We start from the raw sequence: 13,511 nt of genomic DNA on the forward strand, positions 1-13,511 counted from the left end.
TCTCCAACTAGGCTAATGCAAAAGACAATTCAGAAAACAATCAGGAGGAATTGTTATGCAAATCCAGACAAGAGCCAACAAAGTCATGGTCAGTGTTAAAGTACAGGAAGTTTAAACTTTTAAAGGGCTAGTTCAGCCTAAAATGAAAGGCAGAATTTTTGACAATCACTTTCTTTGTATGGAAAAAAGATCCAACGAAAGACTGAGGATAACATACTGCATAACATGTCCTTTTGTTTCACATAAGAAAGTTTGGAACAACCTGGTGGTGAATAAATAATGACAGAATTTTCATTTCTGGGTGAACTACCACTTTAAGTAGAAGACAAACAGGTTTCAATGTAACCAAATGTGTATTTTTAAAGTGCGAAAGAGATACAACATACAAACTTGACAGTAAAGCAGACCAGATGTATCTGACAAAAAGCCCATGAATAAGGAATTTCAACAAATAATTAATCAGCTGGGAGCTTCATGAAAACCCACAGTAACAGCATAAATGCCTGTACTCACTTATTCCATGTTGTTAAGAATATGATTACCTTCATGAATCACACAGATTGTGTCTAATTAGCTGAAATTTCTGTATTTAATTGAAAAGAGAGAAAGTTTTCACAACATTCCAAATGCACCTCCAAGGAACATCGTAAAAAAACAACCCCATATTTAAAAACAATAGCCTGGGTTCAAGCGCCCATTGCAGCTATGGATTTCATTTCAATGATACAAAGTAATATTGTGATTATAGAGAGCAGAATTATGGCAGCATTGTTCTCACTGATGTTCCTGTGTGATTCCTTGACAATCACTGCAGTACCATCATTGGACTTGCCAGTTCTATTGCAAATAATACAGTCTATTACGGAGATAACAAAGCTGTAGAATAGATAATTGTAACAAGGAGTTAAGTCATTGTGCAGGAAATTTCTTTTTTTTTTACATCACACATGAAGGGACAGAGATGATAAAAGACGGTTAGGTTTTTGAATGCAGAACAAGAGATGTGCTTTGTAGAGAAATAAAAAAAAATATGAAATCACAGGGGAACTGTAAACGATGATAATATCTAAAGGAAAGCACAATGGCAGTATTATCTGAACACTGTGCAAGTGCTCTAGAACAATTAACAGCCTCGAGATTAAAAATTACCTTTGCTCATTTAAAAATTCTAGCACTTCATATAAATATTCAAATTGAAGAGGTGCAAAGCTACATGCTATGGCTGCTTAAACAAAGTAATGATGTGTAAAGTGAAATTATAATCCATCCATCCATCCATCTATCTGCATTTACAGCTTTAGAAACAAAAAATCTTTACGCTGCCTTTAAATTATAAATATATTTGTTTAATTACATTTGAACTATTTTGGAGTGGTGGTGGCATAATGGGCTAAAGCACATAACTCGTAATCAGAAGGTTGCTGGTTCAATACCCACAGCCACCACCATTGTGTCCTTGAGCAAGGCACTTAACTCCAGGTTGCTCCGGGGGAATTATCTCTGTAATAAGTGCACTGTAAGTCGCTTTGGATAAAAGCGTCTGCCAAATACATAAATGTAAATGTAAATTTTGTAAATTCCTTAACCCTACCCCAATCCCTAAACCTAAGCATCGATCGGTCGATCTATCTATCTCTCTCTCCAAACTTTCCTTTTGAAAATAGAAAAGAATAGAAGTAGAACAAGGAGTCCTACAACAAGTGGTATGGCCCCCATAGAGCCCTGATGTTAACATCGAGTCAATCTGGGATTATATGAAGAGACAGAAGCAATAGAGACATAATATACATAGAAATTTGTGCTGCACGATTAATCATAATCGCGATGTCAGCCTGTGCGATTATATTAAATAAATAAGTGCATGTGTGGACGTGACAGCCCATTCTCTCTGAGAGCTGTTTGCCCATTTTCTACACCGCTAATAAAAAGACGACCAGTCAGTCTCAGTTTAGAGAGTGGCACGTGTGGTCATGTCATGTGAGTTTCTGGTGTGCAGCGTGGAAATCAGGTGAAAATGGACGCCGAGCAGACCGACACTGCACTGGTGGCCAGAAAAAATAACACAGATCATAGCTTGGCGATATATCTTTATTTCATCCTTAATTAACCTGTTAACCTTTGCCAGTGCGCCAGCGCACTGAAGAGTTTTTTCCCCCCACTAGTTTAATGTTTATGAATAGATTTAACGTGAAAGAACATCATTAATCTTGGCAAACTATATATCATTTTAAAGGTGTAAGCCTCAAGCATCGATGATAGAAGCTCTGTACAGATCAAAACACACGTAATCAAAAACGGAGTACATACTAGTGTTGTCAAAAATATCGATATTTCGATAAATATCGATACTGAAATATCTGAACGGTACCAATACTAATTTCCCTAAGTATCGATACTAGCCGAGCTGTCACTTTCACTTCTCTCCAAAGGCGCGTTGACAAACACCACACACACTCGCACTCCTCTCATTCGCTCTGGTTAAATAGCAAAAGTGAAGTGAATGTAAAGATGGCGAGTGCATGCGGCGCCCAGCGACCAGTTTTGTTTGATAAAGAACACAGCAGGAGTGCTATCTGGAAATATTTTTGATATGAAGCCAGACATCCCAAGTCTCCCGGAAGTTCCGGAGTCTCCCGCATATTGATAGCTTCTCCCTGATGCCCGCAATTTAGTTCAAATCTCCCGAATCTATAGCGCACATGCGAGACAGAACATACTGCACGCATAACATAGATAGTGCGCACACAACATACATAAGCGTGCACGCAGAGAGGGAGAGAGCGAGAGACCTTATGAAAGCTAGTCAACCCCCTTGACGTTTAAGTATCTTTTGTTGACATTGAGATTGGATTTGATTTGACTTGGAAATACAAAAGATTGCACTTTTTATTTACTTGCACTTTATTGGTTTTTGAATGTATGGCAATCTGAGAGGCTTTTGAACAAGTGCAATACCTCAGGACATTTTGTTCATGTAAAATATACCTCATTGTCATGTTCTAGACAGTTCTACCCTCTTAATATTGTGGCAGTTTTTTTCTCTGTGGTATCGAAAATGGTATCGAATATCGATATTTTTCAAGGTATCGTATCGAAGTTAGAAATTCTAGTATCGTGACAACACTAGTACATACCAGTAGTGTCGTAATAACGAGCCACACACACATCCACTGCTAAAAGTTCCAGATTGAATGGAAAGGTGAGAGTCCACTGAATAACATCCCATAGAGCATTTTTAGTCCAAAGAAACAATAACGTTGTAACATCGATGGTTATTCCTTTGTTTACATCGAGTTTCTTCAGGGTGAAGTATCATAGTTGTCGGTTATGCAATAAAATTATGCATAAAAACAGAATCCCGGTAGCCGAACGTTATATGTGTGTGTTGCTTAGAGTGTAATGAACAAATTAAGACCGCACACACACACACAAATACAAAGATAGGCAATATATAGGTCAAAATATCCAAACACTGCGGTCAGTTTTTTTGACGTCATGATATGCTGATCCTATTATTTTGTCTTTACAACGAAAGCCAATGAAAGAATTGAAATTATATGACTGATAGAAAATGTAGCCAAGCAGTGCACGATTCCAACGATACCCGGGAAGATTAAATTCCTCGCGAACAAGATGTTTTTTTTATTTATTTGAATCAGCCACTCCCTATTGAGGAGCTAACCTGCGACGTAGGCTGTGACCACACCCCCGTCATTTGACAACAAACAAGCCATAGTAAAAAGACGGAAAACATCTGTTTTCGCGTCTTACTTACTGGACGGATTATCTCATCAAATGGATCGTCAAAAGAAGTTTTTTTTCTGCTGAAGATGTTTTATTTGAGATCACTCGAAGCAGCGATGACGAAATTGAGGAGAGTGAAGACAGCGCCAAGGGTGATATGCTTGAGGACGGAAAAGATGGTCCAATTTTACATCTGTGAGTTGCTATGTAACATACACACATTATACGTGTGTGTGTGTGTGTGTGAGAGAGAGAGAGAGAGAGAGAGAGAGAGAGAGAGAGAGTGTGTGTGTGTGTGTGTGTGTGTGTGTGTTTGTTTTCCCATTTGATTTATAAGGTAAATGCATTGTGGTCTGAAAAGATAATGCTACTTTATATGTATTTATTTATTTATCTATTTATATTTGTATTTATTGGATAATTGTACAGTTGTTTAGTTGTTTCTGTCATTTTGTCCTAGCACATTCACACTATATATCTATATAATGTATGTGTTTTAGGGAAAAAAAAAACAGAAACAACTAAACACCTGTACAGTTGTCCTATACAGTATAAATATAAATAGACGACATTTTTCTGTATTTTTTCCTAGCACACACACACTATATATATATATATATATATATATATATATATATATAGTGTGTTTGTGCTAGGAAAAATTACAGAAATAATTAAACAACTTTACAATTGTCCAATATATACAAATAGAAATAAATATAAATAAAGTAGCATCATCTTTTCAGACCACAATGCATTTACCTTATAAAACAAATGGCCTGTCTGATGGCTGGCCATCAGTGTGATTGTTGGTTCTATGTCTGACCATCCATATGAATGCTGTCTGTACCACTGGCCATCAACATGCTGTGTAAATGACTGCCCATCAGTTTGATTGTTGATTGAATGGCCAGCCACATAAAAACTATACAGAATTATTTACTTGACATGCGGTGCTAATTATCTTTCCATTCTTTCCCATGCAACAGCCATCAAGTTGAATCTTCAGATGAAGAGTGGCATCCAAGCACCAGCCAACCAGTAGAAAAGAGATGCAAGCTCTCAGATTCTTCAAGATCTGCAATTGCCGTTTTAGACCTGAATCGACCAGTAAAAGGGAGAGGCAAAAAGAGCAGCAGAAAAACCAAGTCCATACCCGCCGTGTCCCCAAGCACCCCTAAAGAAAAGTGGAACTGTTCAACTGACGTGGACGTTTGGCATGACCAGCACTGACTAAACAGGACTTAGCATTTTGCCAGAGACAACAGCATTTTTGAATTTTTTTTCTTTGCCTTTTCTGTTGCAAAGAAATTCAGTTATTTTTTATACATTTATTTTTTTAAATATTTCATAATATTTTACTTGTATTTTTATTGTTCTGTTGTGCAAATAAATCACTAATATAAAGTCTTATGGTTGTGTGGATTATTTTATAATTGAAAAAGCATGGAACAGTGTATATGATGACTAAAATAGCTTGCAGTACCCTTCATAACATTTGGTCATTAGGTTGCTTTTTGAGGTATCCAAGGAGGCTTCTTGGTACCTGGACATAGTCTTGGAAAAAATATTGCAGAAATCTCATTTTTCATAATATCTTCCTCAAATGTGGAATATAAACTGATGAGACTTGTGGCTTTCAATCAATTACCTAACTGGATTCCTCCAGGTTTGTTTTCATTTATTTTTTCATAAAATAATGAAATGTTACTTGCAGTACAAATTATCTTCAAGACACTTTAAATTCTATACATTTTTGTCTGTGTAAGTTTTTTCAACTTTTACATTTGGGTAATAAACTCCAAAGTGTCTTCTTTTTAAATATGTCTGAATTGTGCATGTAGAGCAAATTGTTCAGTAACTACAATTATTTTAGTTTGGGGATGTCATTTCTGGGGATGTGCCTCGGGCAGGGGGAGGGAGAAAGGGAACTGACATAGTCTTGGAAAAAAGCTTGCAGGAACCCCATTTTTCATTATATCTTCCTCAAATTTGAAATATAAACTGATGAGACTTGTGGCTTTCAATTATTTACCTAATTGGATTCCTCCAGGTCTATTTTTATATATTTATACATGAAATAATAAAACATTTTTTGAAGTTCACATTATTTATGAGACACAGCTGTCTGCAGCTTGCAACGTGTAGCATCATTGATGAGATCATCGTGATAAGATCAATCTTTTGTGAAAAATAACACTAAAATGACAACAACAATAAAATGTGTGTGTATGCATATATATATATTAGGGCTGTCGGTCAATTAAAAGTTTTAATCGAATGAATTACATGGTGACCTGATTAATTAATCGTGATTAATCGCATATACAAATATTTGTTGAGAAAGCCCCACATATAACAATAATTCAATATATAAAGATTATACATATTTATATCAATATATAATTATAAATATATAAATTATATATATATATATATATATATATATATATATATATATATATATATATATATATATATATATATATAAATATTCAGATAATTAAAATGCATTACATTCTTTGGCAGAAGAGTTAATCATTGATAAGACAATACAAAAGCAGCTTTAGAATACAATGTATTGTTTACCACCATATTATTGAACATTAGTCAATCATTGGCATACAGTTCACAGCAATCCATTTCGCAAATGAATTTGTCAATCAGTTGGAGATTTATTATGAGGGCTTGTTTAAGGTCCCGTCAATTTACACCTGTGTCAGTCATGCTTGTGTAGCGTCTCGGGTGTGTTGCATCATAAACATAAAATGTTATATATAGTTTAATACTCAATCTTTAAACACATCTTGAGATCTCTTAGATATATACCGTAATTTCCAGACTATTGAGCGCACCCGAATATAAGCCGCACCCACTGATTTTTAAATAAAATATTATTTTGAACATAAATAAGCCGCACCTGTCTATAAGCCGCAGGTGCCTACCGGTACATTGAAACAAATGAACTTTACTCAGGCTTTAACGAAACATGGCTTGTAACAAAAATAAATAGGCTTTAACGAAACACGGCGTGGCAGCGGGGGCGTGGTCAAGCGCCCGTCCGGGAGAAAAAAGTGGTAAGGGCGCTTACACCAGAGCTAAATTATGTCTAACACCGGTGTCTAATTTCAAGTGCCCTGCTTCACGTGTCCCGTGTAATAGAAATGTAACAAGTTCACCTAGATGCTTTGAACAAACTATCTACCAACAACTACCCTGAAAAACTGTGCACAAGCTAGGAGAGCTGGTGCTGTTTTAAAGGCATTGGGTGGTCACAGAAAAAAAAAAAAAAAAGATGTTTACTGCACTTTGCATGAAGTTAATTGATAAATAAAAATTATTCATGGCATTATTTTTGAAAACATCCTGACCATACAACATGTTTCACATATATCTATCTATTTATCCATCACTGTATAGAGGCTGCTCCTCATGAGTGTGAATCCAGTAGTTATCTGGTTCTAGTGAGGTGACAACTCTTGTTATGATTTCCACATGCTAAGAGGCATTGCCTTTGAAGATGATACATCATTTATGTGCCTCTCACACTTTTATACATATAAAGAGAAGTTTTTTTATTTATTAATGACAGCAAATCCAGACTTTCTTCTGCACGCATTTTAGCAGTTTTTTCCCCACCTGAAATGGTGTTCTTGGCCTCACTCATTCTAATTTCAGTCACAAATCTATTAGAGCCCAGCTAAAAAAGTGTCGCTCCCAAGATTCTAGCTGTCAGGACTCACATCTCTGCTGTCACATTGGTTTCATTTATGTAACAATGACGTCTCAAATTTGAAAAATGGACATGAAATAGAATAGCCTTTCAAACTGGTAGAGAGAAAAACCCCAACTGCATCAAGAGAAAGCAAGGGAGCCATACAACCTGAGGAGAATTAAAAATCAACTCACCTTGTTAACAAATATTTAAACAATGGTCAGCTCAATGAAAAAAGGTTGCGGAGCCAATCTACTGTGAAATGGAGGCGTTTAAACTGTGCTTTTTTAATCATATTTCTTCCTCAACAGCCTTAACTAAAGGGAACGAGCACAAAGTCAGAAATAATCATTAAATATTAATTGATTTTTGTCTCATACTTCTATTACGCTTTAATGCCATGCCGCATAGCATTAAGGATTTTTTATTTTCTCATTCAGCTGTTTCATTCATGACCAATGAGCAGCCAGTCTATCACCAATGAGCAGCCAGTCTATCATAACCTTTCACTTTCCAGTTTGTGAGGGAGACGATTTATTCAGCTAATTTAACCAAGAGATAGGATGACGGACAGTAATAGCTCAAGGAGAAGTCTCACTTCCCTCCCAGCGAGGCACATTTGAATATGAAACGGGTAGAATGACTAGGTACCCACTGAGCAGAACAGCGGATGGAGCAATGTTTACCTAGAGGTGATGGTATTTTTTAAAGGAACGTATGCTGCATGTAAACATTTATTTTTCTGAGAATACAAATGCACTTCGTCATTGCTACAGCGCTATGACGTGGAGAGGCCGGCTGTAGACGTCTGCATTAAAATGCGGTGGCCAATCTGCGTTGGCATAGCAACAGGTTCCTGTGTCTCCTTTAGTATGACGTTGACCGTGCAACTAACCTCCACCCACCCTTGCTCCATTCCGCAGCTTTCTGTCTGGTTCTCTCACACACACAAACACACTCACTTCTGTTCTTGTTCCACCTGGCCATTGACCATGCACAACAAAATCAATGCCTGGCTTAATCTGGATAAAAGTTTTTAAAAGAAATGAGTCAATAACCCACCCACAAAAATGTGTACCTCAGGGCTCTACGCTAACATTTTCCTAAGGAGTACATGCGCTCCTAAATGAAAAGATTCAGGAGCACACAAAGAAATTTAGGAGCACAGTGAAAATTAAATACAGAGTTTATTAACAAACAATTTATTACATACATATTTATACTGCACGTATGAGTGTGTGTGCACGTACTACTCTGTGGAACAGCACATACCTCAGAAATCACACATTGAACCCATGCCTACTAAAATCAAAGGATATCAGTTGTCCAGCTGCTTTTGTATGTTGACCATCTGGCATACTTAGAGGTCAGCCAACGATCTCTCATTATGTCAGCAATTTCACCGATCATCTCCACACATTGTCGTATGTGGGATTCATGTAAACTCAGTTTTTGTGGTGGAGTCTGATAAGCGGCCCAAATTTGACGAAAGGTTCTTCTTCTTTCACAATGAAGTATGCAGTGTTTATCTTTATGTTCAGCTGCTTCCTCTTCTCCTCCTCAGACTGCAGCACTTGCCTCCTCAAGACTGCTGACACCGAGCTTGATGGTTTCTCCTGTCTCATCCAGAGCACTGGATATGCCGCCATGAGATGTTTCGCTACACTATCTCTTTTCAGATTAGCGATGGGCATTCCGGCTCTTTTCATAATTGGTGTTAAAACAATTTGAATTAAATTATTAAATGAAATTACACTCTACCTTAACAACAATTTATTTAAAAATGCATTGATTTGTTAAGAAAAATAATACTATTAAACATTTGCATTTAAAGTATAACTTATTGTATATAAACAAAGTGCATATAAATCGAACCATTCAAAACGAATACAGTCTGAACAGCATAATAGACAGGGCCACCGCTGGCCAAATTGATGCCCTACACGTGCTGCTTTCAGGTCCTTGAATAACGTATAGCGAGCGAGTAAGGGCAGCCGGTGGACTTTCTGGTGCCATCCTAGGGTAAGACGGTGCCCCCCTAGGGAGTTGATGCCCTACGCAAACTACGTAGTATGCATGTAGGTAGCGGCAGTAGCCTACTGATAATAGAATAATGCAGCACATCAAAGAAAAATAAATAATTTGCGAAACTGCAGCATCCCACAAATTGAAATAAATGTAAATAAAGAAGGATGTTATTTCACGTGAGCATTTAAAGTATAACTTTTCAATGTATATAAACAAAGTGCATATAAATGTAACAATTCAAATACAATCTGAACAACATAAGTTGGCTCCGCCCTCCCTCACGCATCTTCGGTTCATTGGTTGACACTGCGTGTCTGATTGACAGGAACAACAGGTGAGGCTTTTAGTCTGAGCAGACAGTCAGAACTAATGTGTGCGCTTGAGCATTTAGGCCTATATTATTTTTTATTTTTTTTCGTTATTTTTAAATCGTTTGATTATTCATATCTTCATTTGTTTTATATATTTTTATAAATAGATTCTGATATGCGAGCCAGCTCCCAACGTTCACCTAAAAGAGCCGACTCGTTCGCAAATGACCCATCACTATTTCAGATGCGGGTTTCCTGACACGAAGGACGAGATGCCCACCTGTTTCTGCCCTCTACAATATTTGCAGAACATGACGTTGTTTTCGAACTCTAGCCATGGGAACATTTTGAGACGATTTGCATTGAATCTATATGTTCTCCCTCCACCGGCTATAGTGGACATTGAAGTGACAGCTGTGGACACGGAAGCTTTGCTCTCAGCATCCCTAACGTTAGCCGTCTCCGGTAAACCCTGTGAAGAGACTAAATTAGTTGAAACTTGCGAATCCCCCTCGCCAAATTCCTCTTTCTCCTCGTCTCGTTTTCGCTTAAAATAAAATGCGATGTCGCCTATACCGATACTTTTTTTTTTTCCATTGTTCACCTTTCTCTCTCTGACTGGACCACGTCATCACAGATAACTCAGCTTGTGGAATGCGGGTTTTGTAATTTTTAAACAAATATCTTAAAAGGGGGGTTACGTTTGTAATCATTAATCGCACACTGTGCTCGTAAATAATTTTTCCAGTTCGCACATATCTATTTTTAGGGGCCAATGCGAGTGAAATACTCGCACAGTAGAGCCCTGTACCTCATAATTTATTTATTAATTTTATTTTTTGAAGGGGAAATATTGTTTTTAATGGCAAATGAGTATTGAACAGGGGTGTAAAGTAACGAATTACAAATACTCACGTTACTGTAATTAACTACTTTCCCCCAAGAATTAAACTTTTTATTTTTAAGTAGTTTAAAAATGTTATACTTTTACTTTTACTTGAGTCTATTTTAAGTGCTGTAACTGTACTTTTACTGTGCTATTTTCCCACGGTCTGTGTTCGCTACTTTCCTGTCCTGAATTTATTTGTATCCATCAACGTGATTGGCTACGAGAGCATCATGACTCCAATCAAATCAAATCACATGTAAAAAACTTGAAAGGCAGCAGCAGATCTGGCGCCATCCTGTTATGGATGTAGAGAATGCCTGAAGCACAGTTTACAGCTGAACATAACAGCAGCACCTGGAAGGGCTTTTCACAGTGAAAAAAGACAATTGCTTGATTGTATCATGTGAGATTAACTTGCTCAAGCCAGATATCAGCATTAATCCTGCCTCTAATTTGAAGAAACATATCAAAGTAAATATCATTATGTCCTAGCTTTCTATATTTAGCCTATGTTCTACATCTAGAACAGGGGTGTTCATTACATCAATCGCGATAGCAATAGCACCACTGGTTGTTGATCTAGATTAAATATAAAAGATTGACTTTTTATTTCCTGACGTCTGTTGCTGCACTTTTTGATTGACAGGTGGCTAATGTTTGATCGCTAATATGGTTACGCACATAAATGATCAAATACACTTTATAATTCTGCCAATGACTGTCTTGATGAGGATTTAATGTAAACGCAGTTGTTTATGTCTAAAGTGAATTTAAACAGTGGGACAAAAAGTGTAACTGAATTGTCTAGTTGGCCATGTCATATAAAGGATATAAATCAAACAACAAAGGAAACGAGAAAACCACTCACTACTTTTGCCTGAATAACTTGAGTAGCTTTAGAAGTTTTAATGTAATAGAAAAAACAGTGACATTTTTAATAATAATATTTTTTGAAAATATTGTGTTTTTTTTTAAATACTGACCCCTGATGTAGAGAGTGTGTTAATTGGTAAAATAAATTACCAGGAAAGTAGAGATGTTCAAATAATTTTGCTTAGCCCTTATAAAGATGAAAATTCTCTCATCATTTACTCACCCTCATTACATCCCAGATGTGTATGACTTTCATCAGAACAAAAATTAAGATTTTAGAAGAATATTTCAGCTCTGTAGGTCCATTCAGTGTAAGTGAATGGTGTCCAGATCATTGAAGCTCCAAAAAGCACATACAAGTAATGCATACAACTCCAGTGGTTTAATTCATGACATCAGAATTGATATGACCAGTGGGTGAGAAACAGATCAATATTTAAGTCCTTTTTTGCTAGAAATTCTTCTCTCTACCCAGGTGGCGATAAGCATCACCAAAAACACAAGAGGAACAACATGAAATTTAAAGTGGAAATTGGCTGAGCAGGAGAATTAGTAAAAAAGAAATTAAATATTGATCTGTTTCTCACCACATCTATCATATAGCTTCTAAAGACATGTATTAAACCACAGGAGGCACAAGAATTAGACTACTTTTATGCTGATTTATGTGATTTGAGGAGCTTCAACATTTTAGCACTGATTCACTTTTTTTTATGGACCAAAAGAGCTGAAATATTTAATGTAATTTAATGTAATTACACTGAATTAAACCATTAAATCAACAGCCCTATAATGGATATATACACAATTTCAATTGCGATTTGAACTGTGATCTGATTAATAACATGACATTGTTTCTTTAAATAATGTCAATATTTAAAAAACTAGCACGTTTTTACAAAAAGTCAGTCAAGGGCAAACATGCACTTCTGCCAATAGAAATACTGTTTAAGAAAGTGTGTTCACATTTGAGTCCACTTAAAACTAAAAAAGAGGGAAATACAGATTCACATAACCTTCACATTGTATCTCTTTACTGTTTACCTGTTTTTGTCCACTTTGTGATATGGTCATAGACCCCTTTTCACTATACATTTTTGAAAACCAATAATAAGTTATGTCTAAGACATTATTATGAAAATAAATTTTGGTAAAATTCTACTTCTGCTACTACTAATAATAATTATTATTATTCATATTATAAAAGAGTAGCATATTTATGTATGTGGCAGGGCGGAGGGCGGGGCCGGGTCGTGATTCTACACACCTATCAGGTTAATCAAGCCTCCGAGAGGGATAAAGCCTGACTGCGGAAGATGGTGCGAGAGAGAGAGATCGTTTACAGACATGTCCGTCATGTGTGTTTGTGTCTTTTGTTTAAGTTTCTCATTAAAATATTATTTATATTTTCAAGCCGGTTCTTGCCTCCTCCTTGCCTGTCTTCCCTTTACAATGTACTAATTTCATGCACTAATTTACACTTGCATTTGGCATTGCCATGCAGTCCGGTTAAACCCTTGTTAACCTTTAGTTTGGCTGAGCTTTTATTTTGATGGAACAAGAAGGAAGATGTTTGTTTGAAGGTGAGTTCACAATGCCGGTTTACTGCAGAGAAATGCTCTCATTCAATCTGCTGTCCACAAAAACCTGGTGTTGTGGAGTTAAGATTTGGATAGTAACATTTAGCAGCCAAGCATTTTTGGAAACACAAAAAATGTGCAATTAGGTAATCTAGAGCACTGTAAATTGAACATGCTCAGCTCATTAGCCTCACGTGTGCTTTGAGTATGTGTACAGAGAAAAGGGCTGCGCACATAAAGTTGATTTTAGCACTACCACATATCGTGATTTAGATTTTATTTTGATTAATCATTCAACATTAATATGTGTGTGTGTGCGTGCGTGCGTGCGTGCGTGCGTGCGTGTGTGTTCAAAACGTTAGTTCAAAATT

General features: G+C 36.6%; 1 protein-coding gene across 1 annotated transcript in view; it reads right to left on the minus strand.

Annotated features, from left to right (window-relative positions):
- LOC127627699 (neurexin-1-like) overlaps positions 1-13,511 on the minus strand; it is a 527,683-nt gene that overhangs the window by 448,638 nt on the left and 65,534 nt on the right. The window lies entirely within an intron of this gene.

This window comes from Xyrauchen texanus, chromosome 34 (assembly GCF_025860055.1).
Source record: "Xyrauchen texanus isolate HMW12.3.18 chromosome 34, RBS_HiC_50CHRs, whole genome shotgun sequence".
Classification (NCBI taxonomy): domain Eukaryota; kingdom Metazoa; phylum Chordata; class Actinopteri; order Cypriniformes; family Catostomidae; genus Xyrauchen; species Xyrauchen texanus.